Below are 14,385 nucleotides of genomic sequence, written 5' to 3'. Positions count from 1 at the left end.
TCGATTCCTAAGTATGAAAGGCCACCGACTTTATATGGCTAAGTTACTCCATTTTTACAGTTCAGGCAAGTAGGCCCGATTCTGTCCTCAAAGCCTTCCCTGCTCTCTGTCTCTGACAGCTTCAGCTTGAGCTCGCATCTGTATCCATGAACTTTGTCCTACTCCCTGTGCAGCTAACGGTGCCTGCCTCGGCCAGTTTTGCCTGCCTGCCAAGAAGCTGTATTTCACCTTCGAATTATCTACTTTGCTCTTCAGCCGATGCATTCCTGTCTAGTGATTTAGGTAAACATTTCCTTTAGCTCACAAGCAAAGGACTCGGCCTTTCCGTCCTCCTGCAAGTAATTCATAGCCCTGTTGCCATGGAAAGTTTTCTGTCCCTCGCATCTCATATAGACACTTAGACGCTTGTACACGCACACACAGTCAGTATAGAATAGATTCTGTCCGAGAGTCTTTTCTTGTGGATAACATAGTTCTCTAAACATAGGATGTTAGATATGATTTGGGATTAGGTTGACTTGACCCCCCAGACTTCTCGTCTCCACATGTAGAGCTAAATGTCAAGTCCCCTTCACCCCCTAGTTGCACGTCAATCACACGTCATGCTGCTGCGCGCGCATCTATGTTAAGTATTATCTTATAGATCCACCTATGCATGATAATCAGAGCCAATCATGTTTCTTTCTGCTCCTTATTACGCCTAGTTTCGATTACGTACCACTATGTCATTTCTCTTATCAATTGTTACGCCTTTTGCATTCGTTTCATTGTAATGTATGACCTATAAAAGTTACTTCTTGTCAATAAAGTATTGTACTTCACTTCCTGAACCCTCGTGGTGACGGAACCTGAAGGCCGCCACTCGAGTCGGCCATTTTGGAATAAAGCCCATTCAGAAAATCTCTTATACCACGGATTCTGCCTCTTGTTATTCTGAGCTATTTTACTTTATTTTAGATTCCGTATGAAATTCAGTCAAGGTAAAAAGAATATTTACCACATTTTTCAGAATAGGGAGAATCGGACTGTTACAGATATTATAGGGAACTTCTTCCACTACTCCCACTGCGATCAAATCCTGCACAATCTGTATGAGAGCTTCCTCGCCCTCCTGGGAAATACGATACTGTGGGAGGCGTGGTAGCACCGCCCCCTCCTGGACACTAATGTGGACCGGAGGAATCACCATTTGTCCGACATCTGTGTCCGAAGTCGCCCATAAAGCTTGGGGGAGGGTAGCCAACAACACATCCTCTGAGATCGTACACATCCGCCCAGATCGGGGGTAGTTGTCATTTAAAATCACCCTCACACCCTCAGGGGAACAACGAATTGTAGCCCTAAAGTACTTTAACATATCAAGGCCCATAATGTTATCCGGTGTGTACGGAGCAAGCAGAAACGGACAAGGCGCAGAAAAACAATCAACTTTAAACGCAAGGGGCTGTGAAAGAGGGCTTCGGGAGAGTGTACCGTCAAACCCTACCGATGTAACTATTGAGCCGGATGGGGGAGCCCCCGGAACCAAGTACCTAGACAATGCACTACGTGTCGCTCCTGTATCCACTAGGAACTGATCAGTAGAACCTAAAACCTCAGCCGATACATAAGGACCCGTCTGATCGACCGGCACCTCAACTGATTCGGACCCCCATCCTACGCATTCCTATGCATGCTGAGAATCGTGATATCCCAATCGATCGCTGTCCGATACATGATACTGGTGCTGGCGATCGAAAACATTTGAGCTATCTCGGTGCTGTCCGGCAGTATCGAAACGGACATTATCGTTGGAATTCCCTCTAAAGTTCGAGAAGCCCCCTCTACCTCTCGGCCCACCCGGAGTGTGCCCCTGACGCGAAGCACGCAACGCTGGGCAATCCCTGGCCCAATGGCCCAACTGCTTGCAATACGCACACTGGTTCCTATTCAAATCAGATCGGCCCGAAGGGGGACCATAAGATCCGCCCCTTCCTCTATTATTATTACCCCGGCGGGGCGGGCCATATACTTGTGCTAACATCACTTTGGTTTTAAGATCTTTCGATTTCTTCTCCTCCTGGCCCTTCGCCTCGTGCTCCTGACGCTCATAATACTGGGCAATGGTCAGAAGGGCCGTCGGTGTCGCGGAGGACCAAGAACTCTCACTCGCTTTTAACCGGGCCGCAACTGCCGGCAGCAGATTAGCCACATATTTGTCCGCGAAAAGGTGGCGGCCCATGTCGTCAGTAAGCGACTGGCCACTAAAATCATGGAACGTTTCCTCAAAACGCGTAAAGAAGTCCGCGACTGACTCGTCAACTTTCTGTTTACATGCTGCTAACATATTCCAGTCAATCTGTTTAGGGGGGATAATCGTCTTCAACTTAGCCACAATAGCCGCAGGGAGATCTAAAATATTCTGGGGTGGTTTCTGTGCGGGCTTCCGTTCCCTATCCTCATCCTCAAGGTCAGACCACCGGGCCTTGAAGGCAACCGCATCATCTACCTTCCGGACAGAGCGCCACGTATCCGGCGGTAGGATAAGGCCAAAGAACAGGTCTATATCCGCCAAGGTCATAATGCAAGAATTCAAGGCCCCCTCGACTTCTTCATAGAAGGCCGCTGGATTCTTGCGGGGGTCAGGCAGCGCATTCTTTAATGCCATAACATCGGCCCTATGCCAAGGAGTATAAACCCAATTATACACAAAATATCCCCTAGCATCGGCGGAGTTAATGTCCGAGCTAGTCCCTGCTCCTTTCGGAGGGACATACAAAGGTGCCGCCTCTCGCATCGGTTTAGCATGCACTATGTCATCCTTATCTGACTGGGAGGCGGATGGGTGGCCCCCTGCTGCAGACGAATCCGACTGCTTCTCCTCCTCCGTTTGTTGACGTGCTTTCTCTCTAAGGGCCAGTACCTCGTCCCGCAAAGCGAACAGCCGCCGAGCCGCCTCAGAAGCCTTAGGGGGAGAAAAAACACCATTACGTAATGCTCCGGCATCCAAAGACACGTCGTCAGGCTCAAAGACACTAGAATATTTTCGGAAAGCTGCGATTACTTCTTCTGAAAAATGAGACAGAAAATACACCCTCTCTCTATCTTGCCACGACCCCCAAGCATGGAACAACTCATCCATAGACATCTTGCCCTTAAGTGCACGAAGGGAAAGTTTCCGGAGCTCAGCCATATGCTCGGCCGATAACATGGACCGTGTGTCGACCTTACCCGGAGCCGGGCCAGAATCTTGCGGCCGTGGAGCAGATGCGCCAACATAAGGGGGCGGAGAGCGATCTAGCAAATAAAAATCGTCATCAGGATTATTAAGGACAGGATAAAGCGGCTGACGAACAACATATTGACCCGAAACTTGTAGCCTACGCTCTTTCTCTTGTCTGTCCGTTTGCTCTTTATCCTCCCGACGCTTCGCTTCCTGCGCTCGCACATGATCATTCTTTCGCTGCTCCTTATCAAACAGCGCTTTCTCACGTTTCTCTCGCTCACGCACTTCCTTCACCCATAATCGCACACACTCAAACATATCCTGACGAGCACGTCGCTTACACATACACTGTTCCACATACTCAATCTTACGTATATCAAACGATCCATACAAAGGCCATCGCAACTCAGGATCCTTCTTGGTATATTTCCTCCACAACGTGCTGTACATTATGGAAGAAAGACCATGCTTCACATACATATCCCTATTAGGAGTCCCCTCTGGGGGAGCTGGAGCAGATTCCTCGAGGTTCAACCGGTTCCCCAAACAGCAGCACCACTTACGGAGTGCGCTAAAAGCAGGCATGCTAGGAATAATGCAAAATATGCAGTATTATCAAGTAAAAATGGCACTTAATCGTTGCGCCGTTCCAAATTTACACAGCTCCGGAGAAATTTCTCCACATTACCTGCCTATATGTGTTGCAACGCATATATTTTCACAAAGACAAATTCAAAATATGACTAGTCACCATCAATCAAACTCAAATAGCCAGACCAGGCTTCAAAACTCGGAGCAAGTACCGTACAACGGTTCTTACCAATCAAGAGTCCAGGTTCCAACTGCCAAGCTCCACAATCGCCCAAACGGCTCTCACGGCAGGACCGACAGAAGAGGTCTCAGTCGATGACCGGCGCCACCCAGATGGTCAGCTCGGAAGGGAAGGAAGAAAAACCTCGGGATGCCAGGGCTAAGACGCCGCTGGCAGTGATCACGTCCCTGGCCAAACTCCTCACCTTCGTCGCGACCAGTCCTTCGAGCATCCGAGTCGCCGATGAGCCCCACGTGACGGGCGCCAATTGATGAATACAAGCCCCAGCTAGGCCCGCAAGAGACAAGGGTTCGCTCTTCTGTAACGAAATCTATAAGGAAGTTGGCACGGAAACTGCAAAGTACAAAAACAACGTTTATTAACCCTTAAGGGTGGTCCTACAATCCACACAACACTCTTCAGTATTGCAAGGAGTAGCACAAAGAACTTGCATACACAGTCCCCTTTTATACACAGCGAAGGGGCTCATGAGTGGGTGGATACCACTGAGTTGAAAAACATTACCATTTAGGGTCATTCTCGATACCAAATCAATACATGGGCGGAGCTAACACACTCCTTGGGCCCGCAAAAACACATGGTCAAGCAAAGCTAATTATAACAGATGTGGTCAAGTCTGGGCATGCGCCAGACGGACAAGAAGGAGCTATTTATAACTGTTGCTAGGCAGATTACAAGAGCAACTAACACAGAAGTCGGACTCTCCTCGTGGTGAACACGTGGCAGCATGTCAATACAAAATGGAGTCCGGACTTCGGCCAACATAATGAGGAAAACACGATACAAGGGAAACACTAATGTTTTCAGTGAATGCTTAATCACGTTCTGCCTTAATTTACAACAATGGGAACAGTCCAGCCTGAACTGCCAAGCCATGTCATCCCTGGACCAGAATCAAGCTTCCTAGGACCGGTTTCTGGCATTTCAGCCGTCTTCAGCCAGGCTTGCTTGAATCCAGTGGCAAAGTGAGCAAGGGACTCACGTCTGAGCATACCCTGCTAACTTATGGCGAACAAAGCAAAGACCAAAGGAAATGATGGACGGAGTGTTGAACATTGCAAGCACTCACCCCCAGTCAACAGATCTGGGTTTAATCCAGCACCATTCTTTAGCCCACTCTGCCACCCCAGTTCAGACATGGCCATATGCAAATCAGTCTGACCCTGTGCCTCATGGGAAAACAGTCCAGCCTGAACTGCCAAGCCATGTCTTCCCTGGACCAGAATCAAGCTTCCTAGGACCGGTTTCTGGAATTTCAGCCATCTTCAGCCAGGCTTGCTTGAATCCAGTGGCAAAGTGAGCAAGGGACTCACGTCTGAGCATACCCTGCCAACTTATGGCGAACAAAGCAAAAACCAAAGGAAATGATGGACGGAGTGTTGAACATTGCAAGCACTCACCCCCAGTCAACTGATCTGGGTTTAATCCATCACCGTTCTTTAGCCCACTCTGCCACCCCAGTTCAGACATGGCCATATGCAAATCAGTCTGACCCTGTGCCTCATGGGAACAGTCCAGCCTGAACTGCCAAGCCATGTCTTCCCTGGACCAGAATCAAGCTTCCTAGGACCGGTTTCTGGCATTTCAGCCGTCTTCAGCCAGGCTTGCTTGAATCCAGTGGCAAAGTGAGCAAGGGACTCACGTCTGAGCATACCCTGCCAACTTATGGCGAACAAAGCAAAAACCAAAGGAAATGATGGACGGAGTGTTGAACATTGCAAGCACTCACCCCCAGTCAACTGATCTGGGTTTCATCCATCACCGTTCTTTAGCCCACTCTGCCACCCCAGTTCAGACATGGCCATATGCAAATCAGTCTGACCCTGTGCCTCATGGCAACAGTCCAGCCTGAACTGCCAAGCCATGACTTCCCTGGACCAGAATCAAGCTTCCTAGGACCGGTTTCTGGCATTTCAGACGTCTTCAGCCAGGCTTGCTTGAATCCAGTGGCAAAGTGAGCAAGGGACTCACGTCTGAGCATACCCTGCCAACTTATGGCGAACAAAGCACAAACCAAAGGAAATGATGGACGGAGTGTTGAACATTGCAAGCACTCACCCCCAGTCAACTGATCTGGGTTTAATCCATCACCGCTCTTTAGCCCACTCTGCCACCCCAGTTCAGACATGGCCATATGCAAATCAGTCTGATCCTGTGCCTCATGGGAACGGTCCAGCCTGAACTGCCAAGCCATGTCTTCCCTGGACCAGAATCAAGCTTCCTAGGACTGGTTTCTGGCATTTCAGCCGTCTTCAGCCAGGCTTGCTTGAATCCAGTGGCAAAGTGAGCAAGGGACTCACGTCTGAGCATACCCTGCCAACTTACGGTGAACAAAGCAAAAACCAAAGGAAATGATGGACGGAGTGTTGAACATTGCAAGCACTCACCCCCAGTCAACTGATCTGGGTTTAATCCATCACCGTTCTTTAGCCCACTCTGCCACCCCAGTTCAGACATGGCCATATGCAAATCAGTCTGACCCTGTGCCTCATGGGAACAGTCCAGCCTGAACTGCCAAGCCATGTCTTCCCTGGACCAGAATCAAGCTTCCTAGGACCGGTTTCTGGCATTTCAGCCGTCTTCAGCCAGGCTTGCTTGAATCCAGTGGCAAAGTGAGCAAGGGACTCACGTCTGAGCATACCCTGCCAACTTATGGCGAACAAAGCAAAAACCAAAGGAAATGATGGACGGAGTGTTGAACATTGCAAGCACTCACCCCCAGTCAACTGATCTGGGTTTAATCCATCACCGTTCTTTAGCCTACTCTGCCACCCCAGTTCAGACATGGCCATATGCAAATCAGTCTGACCCTGTGCCTCATGGGAACAGTCCAGCCTGAACTGCCAAGCCATGTATTCCCTGGACCAGAATCAAGCTTCCTAGGACCGGTTTCTGGCATTTCAGCCGTCTTCAGCCAGGCTTGCTTGAATCCAGTGGCAAAGTGAACAAGGGACTCACGTCTGAGCATACCCTGCCAACTTATGGTGAACAAAGCAAAAACCAAAGGAAATGATGGACGGAGTGTTGAACATTGCAAGCACTCACCCCCAGTCAACTGATCTGGGTTTAATCCATCACCGTTCTTTAGCCCACTCTGCCACCCCAGTTCAGACATGGCCATATGCAAATCAGTCTGACCCTGTGCCTCATGGGAACAGTCCAGCCTGAACTGCCAAGCCATGTCTTCCCTGGACCAGAATCAAGCTTCCTAGGACCTTTTTCTGGCATTTCAGCCATCTTCAGCCAGGCTTGCTTGAATCCAGTGGCAAAGTGAGCAAGGGACTCACGTCTGAGCATACCCTGCCAACTTATGGCGAACAAAGCACAAACCAAAGGAAATGATGGACGGAGTGTTGAACATTGCAAGCACTCACCCCCAGTCAACTGATCTGGGTTTAATCCATCACCGCTCTTTAGCCCACTCTGCCACCCCAGTTCAGACATGGCCATATGCAAATCAGTCTGACCCTGTGCCTCATGGGAACAGTCCAGCCTGAACTGCCAAGCCATGTCTTCCCTGGACCAGAATCAAGCTTCCTAGGACTGGTTTCTGGCATTTCAGCCGTCTTCAGCCAGGCTTGCTTGAATCCAGTGGCAAAGTGAGCAAGGGACTCACGTCTGAGCATACCCTGCCAACTTATGGTGAACAAAGCAAAAACCAAAGGAAATGATGGACGGAGTGTTGAACATTGCAAGCACTCACCCCCAGTCAACTGATCTGGGTTTAATCCATCACCGTTCTTTAGCCCACTCTGCCACCCCAGTTCAGACATGGCCATATGCAAATCAGTCTGACCCTGTGCCTCATGGGAACAGTCCAGCCTGAACTGCCAAGCCATGTCTTCCCTGGACCAGAATCAAGCTTCCTAGGACCGGTTTCTGGCATTTCAGCCGTCTTCAGCCAGGCTTGCTTGAATCCAGTGGCAAAGTGAGCAAGGGACTCACGTCTGAGCATACCCTGCCAACTTATGGCGAACAAAGCAAAAACCAAAGGAAATGAAGGACGGAGTGTTGAACATTGCAAGCACTCACCCCCAGTCAACTGATCTGGGTTTAATCCATCACCGTTCTTTAGCCTACTCTGCCACCCCAGTTCAGACATGGCCATATGCAAATCAGTCTGACCCTGTGCCTCATGGGAACAGTCCAGCCTGAACTGCCAAGCCATGTATTCCCTGGACCAGAATCAAGCTTCCTAGGACCGGTTTCTGGCATTTCAGCCGTCTTCAGCCAGGCTTGCTTGAATCCAGTGGCAAAGTGAGCAAGGGACTCACGTCTGAGCATACCCTGCCAACTTACAGCGAACAAAGCAAAAACCAAAGGAAATGATGGACGGAGTGTTGAACATTGCAAGCACTCACCCCCAGTCAACAGATCTGGGTTTAATCCATCACCGTTCTTTAGCCCACTCTGCCACCCCAGTTCAGACATGGCCATATGCAAATCAGTCCACCCTGAACTGCCAAGCCATGTCTTCCCTGGACCAGAATCAAGCTTCCGAGGACCGGTTTCTGGAATTTCAGCCGTCTTCAGCCAGGCTTGCTTGAATCCAGTGGCAAAGTGAGCAAGGGACTCACGTCTGAGCATACCCTGCCAACTTATGGCGAACAAAGCAAAAACCAAAGGAAATGATGGACGGAGTGTTGAACATTGCAAGCACTCACCCCAAGTCAACTGATCTGGGTTTAATCCATCACCGTTCTTTAGCCCACTCTGCCACCCCAGTTCAGACATGGCCATATGCAAATCAGTCTGACCCTGTGCCTCATGGGAACAGTCCAGCCTGAACTGCCAAGCCATGTCTTCCCTGGACCAGAATCAAGCTTCCTAGGACCTTTTTCTGGCATTTCAGCCGTCTTCAGCCAGGCTTGCTTGAATCCAGTGGCAAAGTGAGCAAGGGACTCACGTCTGAGCATACCCTGCCAACTTATGGCGAACAAAGCAAAAACCAAAGGAAATGATGGACGGAGTGTTAAACATTGCAAGCACTCACCCCCAGTCAACTGATCTGGGTTTAATCCATCACCATTCTTTAGCCCACTCTGCCACCCCAGTTTAGACATGGCCATATGCAAATCAGTCTGACCCTGTGCCTCATGGGAACAGTCCAGCCTGAACTGCCAAGCCATGTCTTCCCTGGACCAGAATCAAGCTTCCTAGGACCGGTTTCTGGCATTTCAGCCATCTTCAGCCAGGCTTGCTTGAATCCAGTGGCAAAGTGAGCAAGGGACTCACGTCTGAGCATACCTTGCCAACTTATGGCGAACAAAGCAAAAACCAAAGGAAATGATGGACGGAGTGTTAAACATTGCAAGCACTCACCCCCAGTCAACTGATCTGGGTTTAATCCATCACCATTCTTTAGCCCACTCTGCCACCCCAGTTCAGACATGGCCATATGCAAATCAGTCTGACCCTGTGCCTCATGGGAACAGTCCAGCCTGAACTGCCAAGCCATGTCTTTCCTGGACCAGAATCAAGCTTCCTAGAACTGGTTTCTGGCATTTCAGCCGTCTTCAGCCAGGCTTACTTGAATCCAGTGGCAAAGTGAGCAAGGGACTCACGTCTGAGCATACCCTGCCAACTTATGGCGAACAAAGCACAAACCAAAGGAAATGATGGACGGAGTGTTGAACATTGCAAGCACTCACCCCCAGTCAACTGATCTGGGTTTAATCCATCACCGTTCTTTAGCCTACTCTGCCACCCCAGTTCAGACATGGCCATATGCAAATCAGTCTGACCCTGTGCCTCATGGGAACAGTCCAGCCTGAACTGCCAAGCCATGTATTCCCTGGACCAGAATCAAGCTTCCTAGGACCGGTTTCTGGCATTTCAGCTGTCTTCAGCCAGGCTTGCTTGAATCCAGTGGCAAAGTGAGCAAGGGACTCACGTCTGAGCATACCCTGCCAACTTATGGCGAACAAAGCAAAAACCAAAGGAATTGATGGACGGAGTGTTAAACATTGCAAGCACTCACCCCCAGTCAACTAATCTGGGTTTAATCCATCACCATTCTTTAGCCCACTCTGCCACCCCAGTTCAGACATGGCCATATGCAAATCAGTCTGACCCTGTGCCTCATGGGAACAGTCCAGCCTGAACTGCCAAGCCATGTCTTCCCTGGACCAGAATCAAGCTTCCTAGAACTGGTTTCTGGCATTTCAGCCGTCTTCAGCCAGGCTTACTTGAATCCAGTGGCAAAGTGAGCAAGGGACTCACGTCTGAGAATACCCTGCCAACTTATGGCGAACAAAGCACAAACCAAAGGAAATGATGGACGGAGTGTTGAACATTGCAAGCACTCACCCCCAGTCAACTGATCTGGGTTTAATCCATCACCGTTCTTTAGCCCACTCTGCCACCCCCAGTTCAGACATGGCCATATGCAAATCAGTCTGACCCTGTGCCTCATGGGAACAGTCCAGCCTGAACTGCCAAGCCATGTCTTCCCTGGACCAGAATCAAGCTTCCTAGGACCGGTTTCTGGCATTTCAGCCGTCTTCAGCCAGGCTTGCTTGAATCCAGTGGCAAAGTGAGCAAGGGACTCACGTCTGAGCATACCCTGCTAACTTATGGGGAACAAAGCAAAAACCAAAGAGAATGATGGACGGAGTGTTGGACATTGCAAGCACTCACCCCCAGTGAACTGATCTGGGTTTAATCCATCACCGTTCTTTAGCCCACTCTGCCACCCCAGTTCAGACATGGCCATATGGAAATCAGTCTGACCCTGTGCATCATGGGAACAGTCCAGCCTGAACTGCCAAGCCATGTCTTCCCTGGACCAGAATCAAGCTTCCTAGGACCGGTTTCTGGCATTTCAGCCGTCTTCAGCCAGGCTTGCTTGAATCCAGTGGCAAAGTGAGCAAGGGACTCACGTCTGAGCATACCCTGCCAACTTATGGCGAACAAAGCACAAACCAAAGGAAATGATGGACGGAGTGATGAACATTTCAAGCACTCACCCCCAGTCAACTGATCTGGGTTTAATCCATCACCGTTCTTTAGCCCACTCTGCCACCCCAGTTCAGACATGGCCATATGCAAATCAGTCTGACCCTGTGCCTCATGGGAACAGTCCAGCCTGAACTGCCAAGCCATGTCTTCCCTGGACCAGAATCAAGCTTCCTAGGATAGGTTTCTGGCATTTCAGCCGTCTTCAGCCAGGCTTGCTTGAATCCAGTGACAAAGTGAGCAAGGGACTCACGTCTGAGCATACCCTGCCAACTTATGGCGAACAAAGCAAAAACCAAAGGAAATGATGGACGGAGTGTTGAACATTGCAAGCACTCAGCCCCAGTCAACTGATCTGGGTTTAATCCATCACCGTTCTTTAGCCCACTCTGCCACCCCAGTTCAGACATGGCCATATGCAAATCAGTCTGACCCTGTGCCTCATGGGAACAGTCCAGCCTGAACTGCCAAGCCATGTCTTCCCTGGACCAGAATCAAGCTTCCTAGGACCGGTTTCTTGCATTTCAGCCGTCTTCAGCCAGATTTGCTTGAATCCAGTGGCAAAGTGATTAAGGGACTCACGTCTGAGCATACCCTGCCAACTTACAGCGAACAAAGCAAAAACCAAAGGAAATGATGGACGGAGTGTTGAACATTGCAAGCACTCACCCCCAGTCAACTGATCTGGGTTTAATCCATCACCGTTCTTTAGCCCACTCTGCCACCCCAGTTCAGACATGGCCATATGCAAATCAGTCTGACCCTGTGCCTCATGGGAACAGTCCAGCCTGAACTGCCAAGCCATGTCTTCCCTGGACCAGAATCAACCTTCCTAAGACCGGTTTCTGGCATTTCAGCCGTCTTCAGCCAGGCTTGCTTGAATCCAGTGGCAAAGTGAGCAAGGGACTCGCGTCCGAGCATACCCTGCCAACTTATGGCGAACAAAGCAAAAACCAAAGGAAATGATGGACAGAGTGTTAAACATTGCAAGCACTCACCCCCAGTCAACTGATCTGGGTTTAATCCATCACCGTACTTTAGCCCACTCTGCCACCCCAGTTCAGACATGGCCATATGCAAATCAGTCTGACCCTGTGCCTCATGGGAACAGTCCAGCCTGAACTGCCAAGCCATGTCTTCCCTGGACCAGAATCAAGCTTCCTAGGACCGGTTTCTGGCATTTCAGCCGTCTTCAGCCAGGCGTGCTTGAATCCAGTGGCAAAGTGAGCAAGGGACTCATGTCTGAGCATACCCTGCTAACTTATGGCGAACAAAGCAAAAACCAAAGGAAATGATGGACGGAGTGTTGAACATTGCAAGCACTCACCCCGAGTCAACAGATCTGGGTTTAATCCAGCACCATTCTTTAGCCCACTCTGCCACCCCAGTTCAGACATGGCCATATGCAAATCAGTCTGACCCTGTGCCTCATGGGAAAACAGTCCAGCCTGAACTGCCAAGCCATGTCTTCCCTGGACCAGAATCAAGCTTCCTAGGACCTGTTTCTGGAATTTCAGCCGTCTTCAGCCAGGCTTGCTTGAATCCAGTGGCAAAGTGAGCAAGGGACTCATGTCTGAGCATACCCTGCCAACTTATGGCGAACAAAGCAAAAACCAAAGGAAATGATGGACGGAGTGTTGAACATTGCAAGCACTCACCCCCAGTCAACTGATCTGGGTTTAATCCATCACCGTTCTTTAGCCCACTCTGCCACCCCAGTTCAGACATGGCCATATGCAAATCAGTCTGACCCTGTGCCTCATGGGAACAGTCCAGCCTGAACTGCCAAGCCATGTCTTCCCTGGACCAGAATCAAGCTTCCTAGGACCGGTTTCTGGCATTTCAGCCGTCTTCAGCCAGGCTTGCTTGAATCCAGTGGCAAAGTGAGCAAGGGACTCACGTCTGAGCATACCCTGCCAACTTATGGCGAACAAAGCAAAAACCAAAGGAAATGATGGACGGAGTGTTGAACATTGCAAGCACTCACCCCCAGTCAACTGATCTGGGTTTCATCCATCACCGTTCTTTAGCCCACTCTGCCACCGCAGTTCAGACATGGCCATATGCAAATCAGTCTGACCCTGTGCCTCATGGCAACAGTCCAGCCTGAACTGCCAAGCCATGACTTCCCTGGACCAGAATCAAGCTTCCTAGGACCGGTTTCTGGCATTTCAGACGTCTTCAGCCAGGCTTGCTTGAATCCAGTGGCAAAGTGAGCAAGGGACTCACGTCTGAGCATACCCTGCCAACTTATGGCGAACAAAGCACAAACCAAAGGAAATGATGGACGGAGTGTTGAACATTGCAAGCACTCACCCCCAGTCAACTGATCTGGGTTTAATCCATCACCGCTCTTTAGCCCACTCTGCCACCCCAGTTCAGACATGGTCATATGCAAATCAGTCTGACCCTGTGCCTCATGGGAACAGTCCAGCCTGAACTGCCAAGCCATGTCTTCCCTGGACCAGAATCAAGCTTCCTAGGACTGGTTTCTGGCATTTCAGCCGTCTTCAGCCAGGCTTGCTTGAATCCAGTGGCAAAGTGAGCAAGGGACTCACGTCTGAGCATACCCTGCCAACTTATGGTGAACAAAGCAAAAACCAAAGGAAATGATGGACGGAGTGTTGAACATTGCAAGCACTCACCCCCAGTCAACTGATCTGGGTTTAATCCATCACCGTTCTTTAGCCCACTCTGCCACCCCAGTTCAGACATGGCCATATGCAAATCAGTCTGACCCTGTGCCTCATGGGAACAGTCCAGCCTGAACTGCCAAGCCATGTCTTCCCTGGACCAGAATCAAGCTTCCTAGGACCGGTTTCTGGCATTTCAGCCGTCTTCAGCCAGGCTTGCTTGAATCCAGTGGCAAAGTGAGCAAGGGACTCACGTCTGAGCATACCCTGCCAACTTATGGCGAACAAAGCAAAAACCAAAGGAAATGATGGACGGAGTGTTGAACATTGCAAGCACTCACCCCCAGTCAACTGATCTGGGTTTAATCCATCACCGTTCTTTAGCCTACTCTGCCACCCCAGTTCAGACATGGCCATATGCAAATCAGTCTGACCCTGTGCCTCATGGGAACAGTCCAGCCTGAACTGCCAAGCCATGTCTTCCCTGGACCAGAATCAAGCTTCCTAGGACCGGTTTCTGGCATTTCAGCTGTCTTCAGCCAGGCTTGCTTGAATCCAGTGGCAAAGTGAGCAAGGGACTCACGTCTGAGCATACCCTGCCAACTTATGGCGAACAAAGCAAAAACCAAAGGAATTGATGGACGGAGTGTTAAACATTGCAAGCACTCAACCCCAGTCAACTAATCTGGGTTTAATCCATCACCATTCTTTAGCCCACTCTGCCACCCCAGTTCAGACATGGCCATATGCAAATCAGT

Source organism: Triturus cristatus, chromosome 4_2, assembly GCF_964204655.1.
Source record: "Triturus cristatus chromosome 4_2, aTriCri1.1, whole genome shotgun sequence".
NCBI lineage: Eukaryota > Metazoa > Chordata > Amphibia > Caudata > Salamandridae > Triturus > Triturus cristatus.
Note: the sequence above shows the minus strand (reverse complement) of the source record.